This window comes from Dasypus novemcinctus, chromosome 26 (genome assembly GCF_030445035.2).
Source record: "Dasypus novemcinctus isolate mDasNov1 chromosome 26, mDasNov1.1.hap2, whole genome shotgun sequence".
In the NCBI taxonomy this organism is placed as follows: Eukaryota; Metazoa; Chordata; class Mammalia; order Cingulata; family Dasypodidae; genus Dasypus; species Dasypus novemcinctus.
In genome coordinates, this window is record NC_080698.1 from 59654076 (window position 1) to 59664168 (window position 10093).

Consider the following 10093-nt stretch of genomic DNA (forward strand, 5'->3'; position numbering starts at 1 on the left):
GAAAAAAAATGAATCCTTATTCATATTGTACTTTCAGAAGACATACATCATTCATCTATATTGTAGTTATTTGTCAGTTCTCTAACTAGAATGTGAACTACTCATGATCAGAAATTTTATCTTATATTTCTTTTATTCCATGCATTTTCTGTGCTATCTACTCCATGATGTATAGGCTCACTACTTGCTTATTAATACTTTGTCTTCTACACATATTAAATTAGTTGGGTTTGTGAAAAATAATTCATTTTTATAATTAAATTAATACATGTATCTTTATTTGGTCAAATTTTCTAATAAGAAAATTTAAAGATACTTCAATACATATTCCTTTAAATTATTCAGGTATAAACTCAGATATAAATTCATCTAACATTTAGTAGACATGTACCATAATGAAAATGCTGCTTAAACACTGGGGATGAACTCAGAATCTAAATGGAAAGAGAAATATCCTTTCCAGAGAGTTGTTTTCCAGCTAGGGTCATGACTGAGTCATCATTAGGTTAGTTTCACCAAGTCACCTGATTGCCATGTGTGTCAGCCTTTTGCTCACCACATTTTGCTGTAAAATGAGTTCATCAGTAAGAATGTTGTGTGAGATCCCATAATGGCAAAGAAGGCATTCAGTAACTCAATAGATAGGGATACTGATAAAAAAACATTGCAGTTAAGGAATGAAAATCCATATCCACAGTAAGGATCTATATGAGAACAAATCAATAGGGCCTCTATGTAATCAGCCCACCACAAATGATTGGTTTTATGAGGAATGGGCTGGAGGGTTCAACAAGGATCTCTGCTCTCAGCTGGCCACTTGCTATCCAGGTGAATCTTCATGAGAATAGGTTTACGTTGTTGAGTCCATTCATCATGGTCCATGACTCCATTGCTACATTGTTTGTAGGCCTATTGGGTAAGAACTGTGCAGAAGAAGGAGTATAATATCCACAGAAAGGTTCACTTTGTCCACCTGGTGATTGAGAACATTCTCAGAAGTGGATTCCTTTGATATCATTTCCATGAGATATAAATATTCTCACATTCTGTAGCTATTCCAAGAAATTCACCCACATAACTCTCCTGGACATCATTATCACCAACATTCTAATTACATTCCATTCAAATCCACAGGAATTTGACTAAACCATTACCCACCTCTAAAATACATTGCTATCAATCCATACTTCTGGCCATACACAGCTTCTTGTCAAGAGTTCACTTATGAACTGATCACCATAATTTTTAAGCCCTGATTTTAATTAAGTGATTTTTGTTGAATCATTAATTAGTAAAATAGTTCAAAGTCTTGGTATATTACTTTCCCAATTTAAAGGCACACTGGTAATGACCACTAATCTGGTAGAAGCTATGAGAAAGATTTACAGCACATACCTGTACCAGTGTCCACAAAGGGATGAAGCCATCACTTTATTTAGAATTCCTAGTTTGTAAACATGCTGAGTTTGACAATTGTGGGGAGAAGGTGTCACTCTCTGATATAGAATATCAAGGCAGCTGTTTCTTGTAATACCAATATTTTTTCAATATACAAATTAACCAAACTTTAATAGGCTGTATTTCAGTCCCAAGGGAAATTTTGATTAAGTATTTGATACAAAATATCATGATGATGAAGCAATTATTATGATCATCCTTGCCCGATGTACATTATAATGATTATTCTAAAGTGGCCCTGCTGCTATGTACTACTGGTATATAAGAAATCAAGAAGTACAAGAATGAAATGAAACCACTGTCTATGATCTGAGCTTCCTGCCACTCTGAAGTAGGTCCGTATAGTTTTCTTGTTTAATTCTGTTGGTTAAAATAATATATTTTGCATGATTTCAATCACTTGTAATTTTTGAAATTTGTCTTATGACTCGGAGTATACTCTTTCTTGTGGAATGCATGCACATGCAAAGACATTTTATTCTGTAGTTCTTTGGCTAGGTGTTCTATAAATATCTTTTGGTTATGCTAGTGATTATATAGGTTAAGTCTTCTCTATATTTATAATGAATTTCTGCTTATTTTCTATTTTTTTTCAGGGAGGGTTTTGAAATATCCAAATAAAATTGTTGATTTTTCTGTTTTTCCATTCAGTAGTAGCAACATTATTTCATGTAGTTTGAATTAAACAATATTTAATCTTGGTGAATTGAACTCTTTATTATATTGAAATGTTGCTCCTTATCCCTCATAATTTTCTTTGCCCCAAAATGTAATTTTTCTAATGTTAACACAGCTATTTCAAATTTCTGTATATTGATCTTTACATGATAAACTGTATTTATAAATTTAAAGTGGGTTTCTTGTGGAAATAATATAATTGGTTCTGCTATTTAAAATAAAATCAACCTCTTCCTTTTACTTGAATTGTTTAGACAATTTATCTTTAATACAATTATTGATATGGTTGGGTTTAAATCTATTCTTTTGGTGTTTGTTCTATTTTTCCTACCTTTTGTTTGTTCTTCTTTTTTCTATCATTTTATTTGTATAATAGAAACCATTTTTTTCTTTATTAGAGAAGTTATGGGTACACAGAATAAACATGCATAAAATTCAGGATTCTCATATACCACCCCACTACCACCTTGAAATGGAACATCAGTTACAGTTCATCATAGCACACTTTTACAATTGTACTATTTAATTAAAGACCATGGTTTTACTTAAGGCTCTCTGTGTAGTGTAGTTCTTTAGATTTCTTAAATAATTTTTTCTTCTGTTACCATACACCATCAATCAACACTCCTTTAGATTCTTCCACTATGAGGTCTCCATTTTCTGATGTCTTCAGTACACCCAATTCCATGTTCCCAAGATCTATATTATCTTCAAGAACAGCAGCTGAATCACAAATCTTAAGCAAATGCTCACCTGGAGGTTTGATCTGAGCCACTTTATTACTAAGAATGACTCCATAGGTAGTTTAGAGTTTTCTGAGATTTTTCTCTCTTTAGTAAATATGCCCAACTTTCCCTTCCATTTTTGAGATTCCTGTGAAAAGAGTTTTATGCTTCTTTCAAGCCTGGAATTTTCCTCCAAAGTCCCTGTCACTGATGTGGGAAACTGCTCTATACTCACCTGAGAGATTCTGAAGGATGATTTGGTTGGAACTACTTGATGTTGGATTTGCCTTGTTGAGTCTTCTAAGGTCAGAGTTTTGCTTGTCGTGTCAGCCATCAGGTGAACTTCTTGTAAACATATAGATATGTCTCCTTTACATGATTTTCTAGACTCAACTACTTTAAGTCCAAGTAAAGAGTTGTGGCTTTCCAGTTCTTTATTCATGGGCTTCACATGTACAATTTCTGATACTTCATTCTTGAGTTTGGCTTCTGTTATAGTTGATTTAAAGTCTCCAAATTCTTTTTCAGTGTGGTGAAATTTATCAACAATTTGTTGTGCTCCCTCTAGAAGAGCAGAAATGTCAGTGGCCAGTTTTTTGTCTCTCCTTCCATCATAATTTGATTTAACAATAAAAATCCCCACTATAACTATCCAAGTCACCATTTTCCACAGCATTCCTTGGAGATCTGGGCTTTGTATAAAGTCCTCTGGCAGAGCTGCCAACACCTGGCACAAGGCCACCAAGATCAGGATTGTGCAGAGCATCAAGACTATCAGCAGACCATACAAGGCTCCCAAGGCCTCTGCTGAGTCACCTCAGGTTGCCAGGAACCTGTTGCCACAACACAAGATAGAACCCTATGGTGAGCATCCTGCCAGGAATCTCCCACTGCCTGGCAACCAGGGCAGACCTCAGTGGATGTGGGGGAGGGGTCTTTCCCCACACCTTGACCCATGCATCAGTGATCACATCTCATGACCCAGGGGATATGGACTTAGCTCTGTAGACCAGCAGGGATGGCCACCCTAGATTTTTCCTGACTGCCTTAGGAAAGAAAGAGATAAATGTCTTCCCATACTGTAACCATCTGGATTACTGGTTTGGAGGTATCATGGTAGAGGACTTGCAGACCCCCAAAGCTGGCCACATAAACTTTTCATTCTGTGGCCTGGGACACCTAAGCCAGGTCATGGTGATCAGATAAGACTCCAACTGTCAGTGCCCTCCTTGAATTATGTCTGCCTGGTCTTGAAAGTGTGTTAGAGTGTAAGAGGGGTTATGACAGACCCCGCATAGAGACTCAACTCTACTAATTTCATTTTTAAAACTAAGGGAGAAATATTGGTATTTTCAAGTCTTTAGATTTCAAGCATGTACATTCTGTCTGTGTGATCTTTGGTTTCACTCTCATCTTACTCTTTTCACTGTTCATACAAGGGCTGCATTGACCACAAGGATTGCTAGCTTGCATCTGACTCTTTAGCAACATATTATTTTTTTAATATTTTATATTGAAATAATTTCAAATCTACAGGACAGTTGCAGAAATAATACAAACCCCATACAGAGAACTCCAACATAATCCCATACCCACGGTACCCAGATCTATTTTGCCATTTTGGCTATATCATTATATTATCTATTTTTTTCCATTTTGGCTATATCATTATATTATCTATCTATCTATCTATCTATCTATCTATCTATCTATCTATCTATCTATCTACCTATCTACTATCTATCTTCTGAACATTTGAAAGCAGGTTGTACATGTAATCCTCAAACACAACACTTCCCTGTATGTTTCTGAGGAAGGATATTCACTTATTTAATCACCTTATGTGCAGTTATCAGGCTCAAGAAATTTAACAGTGAAATTAACCTCACACTCTACATCTAAGTGCTTACATTGAAAAAGAAAAAATACTTCAAATCAGTGACTTAACCTCAAAATTAGAAGAACTAGGGAAAAAAGTAAACTGAACCCAAAGTAAGAAGAAAGGAACTAAACATGAGAGTAGAGATAAATGAAACAGAAAACAACAAAAGAATCAACAAAATCAAAATGTGATTCTTCAACAGGAAGTAGCTACAGAAGAATGATCAATGCCTCTCAGTGTCCCCTTAAAAATAAGGGCATTAACTGTTTGAGGGAGGAGTTGAGGCAGGTTATTATAGTGAAAGGGGGAAGGCAGCAGGCCTGGCAGACAACTTGGTTGACAGACAACATGGCCAACAGACAAGATGGCAGTGAGAAGCTGCCAAGACCTTGACCTTGACTTTAGGGTCCCAGATTGAGGAGGGTCCCAGATATTCCAAACAGGTGACACTACTGGTGCCCACCATTGGTGGGATATTCAATGACATCTGGGGCCCCTCCCCTTAGCATTAGCAACAGGAGGAATAACTGATACCTTAAATAATAACCACACAAGCCAAAACGCATTTTCTCTGCCTAGAAGATTCCACATCAAATTTTGATGTGTATTTCCATCCTTCTCTTGCATTTCCCAGCAAGCTCTGTTCTTTTCACCCATTTCCCAATAAACTCTTTTTAGTAACAAAAAAAAAGTTGGTTCTTTGAAAATATCAACAAAATAAAAAAACATTTAGGTAGACTGGCAAAGAAAAAAAGGGAGAGGATACAAATGATGAAAATCAGAATTGAAAATGGAAACAGTACTACCAACCCCATTGGAACAAAAAAAGGACTATAAGTGGATACTATAAATATCTGTATGCCAATAAATTAGATAAAATAGATGAAATGGAAAATTCTTAGAAACATGCAAACTACCTACATTGACTTAAGAAAAAATAGAAGATCTCAACAAACCAGTTATTAGTAAAGCAATTGAAACAGTAAGCCTCCCAACTAAGAGAAGCCCAGGACCAGATGGCTTCATAGGGGAATTCCTCCAAACATTCCAAGAAGACTTAATTCCCATTTTGCATAAATTCTTTCAAAAAATTGAAGAGAGAACACTTCTTAACTCATTGTATGAGGCAACTCTCACCTTCATATTGAAGCCAGATAAAGATACCATAAGAAAAGAAAACTAAAGAAGAATAAGTCTTATGAATATAGATGTAAAATTCCTCAAGAATATACTAGCAAACTGAATCCAACAGCATATTAAAAAGAATTATACACCATGATCAAGTAGGATTTATGCCTGATATGCAAGGTTGATTCAACATAAGAAAATCACATAATGTAATACATCACATTAGCAGAATGAAGGGAAAAACACATGTTATCTCATTCAATCAGAAAAGGCATTTGCCCAAAATCCAGCATGCTTTGTTGATAAAAACATTTAGAATGATAAGAATAGAAGGAAAATTTCCCAGCCTGATACAGGGCATATATGAAAAGCCTACAACCAACATCCTGCTTAATGGTGAAAGACTGATAGCCTTCCCTCTAAGATGAGGAACAAAACAAGGATGATCACTGTTACTGTTGCTATTTAACATTGTGTAGTAAATTCTTTCCAGAGCAAATAGACAAGAAAAAGCAACAAAAGTCATCCAAACTGGAAAGAAAGGAGTAAATCTTTCCCTATATGCAGATGCTGTGATCCTATATACAGAAATTCCTGGAAAAAAAACCTCAGGAAAGCTCCTAATGCTAATAAATGAATTCAATAAAATGGTGGGATACAAGATCAACACTCAGAATCAGTGGTGTTTCTATACACTAGCAATGAAAAATCAGAAGAAATCAAGAAAAAATCCATTCCTAATAGCAACTAATATAATTAAATGTCTAGAAATTAATCTTAACAAGGATATAAAGGACTTATACACAGAAAACCATAAAGGCTAAAAGAAATAAAGAACACCTAAATAAATGGAAGTGTATTTCCTGTTCATGGATTTGAAGACTGAATAAGTTAAGTTGCCAAGGCTACCCATAGCAATTTATGGATTCCATGAAATTCCTATAACTTTATTTGCAGAAAGGGACAAGCCAGTCCTCAAATTTAAAAGGAAGAATAAGTGTCGTAAATAAGTAACGCCATCTTCAAAAAGAATGAAGTTGGAGGACTTCCATTTCCTGATCTTAAAATGTATTGCAAAGTCACAGTAATCAAAACACCCTGGTACTGGCACAAGGATGGGCATATAAACCAATGTACTAGAACTGAGAGCTCAGAAATCAACCCTCATATTTACAGCCAATTGTACTATAAATTTCACCACTTTAGAGATATAAGAAAAAACCACATCAATTAGCCCTCATCAACCCTTATATCATTGCAATTATGAAATTTTATTGTACTTTAAAATTATTTTTTTGCTTTTATTATTCCCTTAAAATAAGATTTAAATATCAAGGTAAGTGTTGACTTCTTATAAAAGGTCCCAGTTTTATTACTAGATAAGAATACAAATGTGAAATAACAGGTACCTGGCATTTTTTGTCATCTTGTATCTCTCTTTTCTCTTTGCATAAGTTTCTCAGATACTCACTAGACCTGACTTGATCACATGTTGATAATACAAAGTCAGTTCCTAAATTTTATATTCACATCTATCAATGAAGAGAGATTGTGTCAGTCCAAGTTTTAAATACCCCAGGGACACAATTTGATTATTCTTTTAACAATGTACATTTCCTATGACCCATCTTATGAGGCCAGTATTTTCATGTCATGACAAGTACCTGAGTGCTATTGAGAAGAATCAGTATCCAAAAGGAGAAGACATTTGTGTCAGGCAGCCATAGTCAATATTATTCTTACTCATTCATTTATAGAAACATGAAAGTTTATTGGCCAGGGGGATTGATGCTGATTGCCAAAGGGAAACTGGGTTAGTGCCCTACAATGAAGGCAATGGTGATTAATTCTTAAACCAGGAGATTTATTGTATAACACCAACCACTTAGTGTATTTTTTGAAATTAATGAAGAACTCTGATATGAAGAATGAAAAAACAACAAAAACAAAACAATGATTTGGAACCTATAACAATGAAAATTGGTTATACCATAATACAGTAGAAACTGAAGTGATCCCAGAGGGAAAGGAGAATAAGGAGGGCAGAAGAGAATTATCTACTAAAAGGTCACAATCTTATTTAGAATTCAGACTGTAAAAGATATATTTAGGTTTTTACTCTAGTTTCATCATATGAAATACACTGATGGTGGCTAAGGTATTCTTAAGGCTCCAGGAGTACATTTGTCTAGTATGCTATCACCTCACAGTTATAGGTTTATATTTTAGGCTTTCATTGCATCTGGGTAGCCTTGACAACATACTATTAAACTACAGCAACCTAGGACAAACATCCAAAAATTTGAAAAGACATTTTTAGTATTTCATTTTATTCTTTATGGAAATTGAAGGAAGAAAAATTCAACTTACAGAAAATGAGGTTAGGTTTTGGGATAGGGCCTAGGGATAGGGCTAAGAATGTATGCATATTATCCTCCAGGTGCAACGGCAAGAACCAGGAAGGAAGGAGGGCCCAACAGTGGGCTCTTGATACTAATGGCTACACTTTTGAGCCTATGCACCTGCAATAAGAACAAGGCCTAGAGTAGCATTGTGCCTGGGGGTTTCCTCCTGACAGCCTTCATGTTACTCAAATGTGGCCACTCTCACAGCCAAACTCAGCGTGTAGATGTGATGCATTCCCCCCAGCGTGGGACACGACACCCGGGGATGAGCCTCCCTGGCACCGAGGGATCACTACCACATACCAGCTGAAGAAGCAACTAGAAAATGACCTTGAATTAAAGATTCAATGCGGAACAGCAGAATATACCTGTCTACATATAATAACTTGACTTCGGGAAGCTGTTTGACCTAATGTAAGGGGGAAATGGAAAGGAGAAATGAGATTATAAGGCTGTGAGTCTCTAAAAAAGAGTCTGGAGGTTGTCAGAAGGAATACCCCTATGTACAACTGAACAGAGTCTAAGAGACAGATAAGGTAGATACAACCCCAGGTATTGGTTCTTTTGAGGGATAAAGAGACCCATGGGTTCTATGGTCATGGCAGAAGGGGTTCACTGCCATGACAGATGGCCCTTCTTTGGAGCTGGTGTTTCTGCGTGATGGAAATGGACTCAGAGGGGATCTCTTTTCACAAGACTTGCATGCTACTTTATTGGAACTGTAGTTGGTGCTGAGTTTAAGATATATGTAGGGGATTTGAATCTCTGGACTGATAATATGACACCCAGGCCCAGAGCCTCAACAGACTTCAGCTCCTACACTTTGACTTATTGGACTTACTCCACTCAGCTAACATCGAGTTGAAGAAGGTCAACCACCACAACATGGAGCCTAGAATGTCTACAACTAGAAGCGGGAAGAGTGCATCCAGTACCCATGTGGAATCTAAGCCCTCACTTGACATAGGTGTGCAATGGACACAACCAATCCAATGTCCACAGAGGAAATGTGAAATGGGTGTGGGAACGGTAGCCATGGTGGCTGCTGGGTGTGGGGAACGGGAGGAAGAGATGAGATGTGGAGGCGTTTTCGGGACGTGGAGTTGTCCTGGATAGTGCTTCACGGACAATTACGGGACACTGTAGATCCCCCCAGTGCCCACTGGATGGAACGTGAGAGAGTCTGGGCTATGATGTGGACCATTGACTATGGGGTGCAGTGATGCTCAGAGATGAACTTACCAAGTGCAATGGATGTATCACGATGATGGGAGAGAGTGTTGCTGTGGGGGGAGTGGGGGGCGGGGGCGGTGGGGTTGAATGGGACCTCATATATTTTTTTTAATGTAATTAAAAAATAATAATAATAAATAAATATTTTTAAAAAATGTTAATAGGGAAAACTGGGGGGTGGAAAAAGAAAAAAAAAACCATATGTAAACCATTAAAAAAAAAAAGAATGTATGCATATTGCATGCAGAGAAGAAAAAGTGATAGAATTTTGAAGGCAAAATCCATACATTTATCCACATGACAAGCTGACAAATGATACTCTAGAGCTCTCTCTACAAGGTACCAGGTAACAGGGAGAAGTCATCTAACAGTAATTCAATGTTGCTTCATTTCATTGTGAAGACTGATGCCCAACATAGTGGGTTTTCCCAAACTGCACGTGGAGGAGGAGGTTTCCTTTGCCCATAAACAGGAACTACTCTTCAATGGTGTGTAAACATTCAGGTGAAGTTCTGATTCTCAGGAAGATAAGGTACAATGTGTGCATTTATACACACCTCTGAAGTACTGAATTATATCTTGAA